This window comes from Penaeus monodon, chromosome 32, assembly GCF_015228065.2.
Source record: "Penaeus monodon isolate SGIC_2016 chromosome 32, NSTDA_Pmon_1, whole genome shotgun sequence".
Classification (NCBI taxonomy): domain Eukaryota; kingdom Metazoa; phylum Arthropoda; class Malacostraca; order Decapoda; family Penaeidae; genus Penaeus; species Penaeus monodon.
Genome location: NC_051417.1, coordinates 15,590,385 through 15,590,802, shown reverse-complemented (window position 1 = coordinate 15,590,802; position 418 = coordinate 15,590,385).

Here is a 418-nt window from a genome sequence, read left to right as displayed (position 1 = left end):
ACTGCATGGCTGGCTGCTAAATGAGAGAATACAGCAAGAAGGTAAAGATAATAAGATAACAAAGAAGGCCGGGCAGAGAAGGTAGCTGGTGCGCGTCTGGAACCAGCTGTTCTGTGTTATATTTTTCCCCTTGCTAATAACCGGTGTCGGGAAAGGTCAGCTGATAATTGCTCTGAAGTTTCTTTTAATTAGAGGCAGCCAGGCAAGCTAATCCTCAGATATTTGTATAGCAGCTGACGTTTTCCTTTTTATGCGTTTATCCAGGTTTTTTCCTTATCCTCATTTACATATTACTTGTCTGAATATTCTTATATCGAAGGGTGGGTGAATAAGGAAGAAACTAGATTCATTAATGAGTATATTTTTTAGTCAAAGCGCCACCTTTAAAAACAACTCAAGATAGAAGATTGCAGACAGG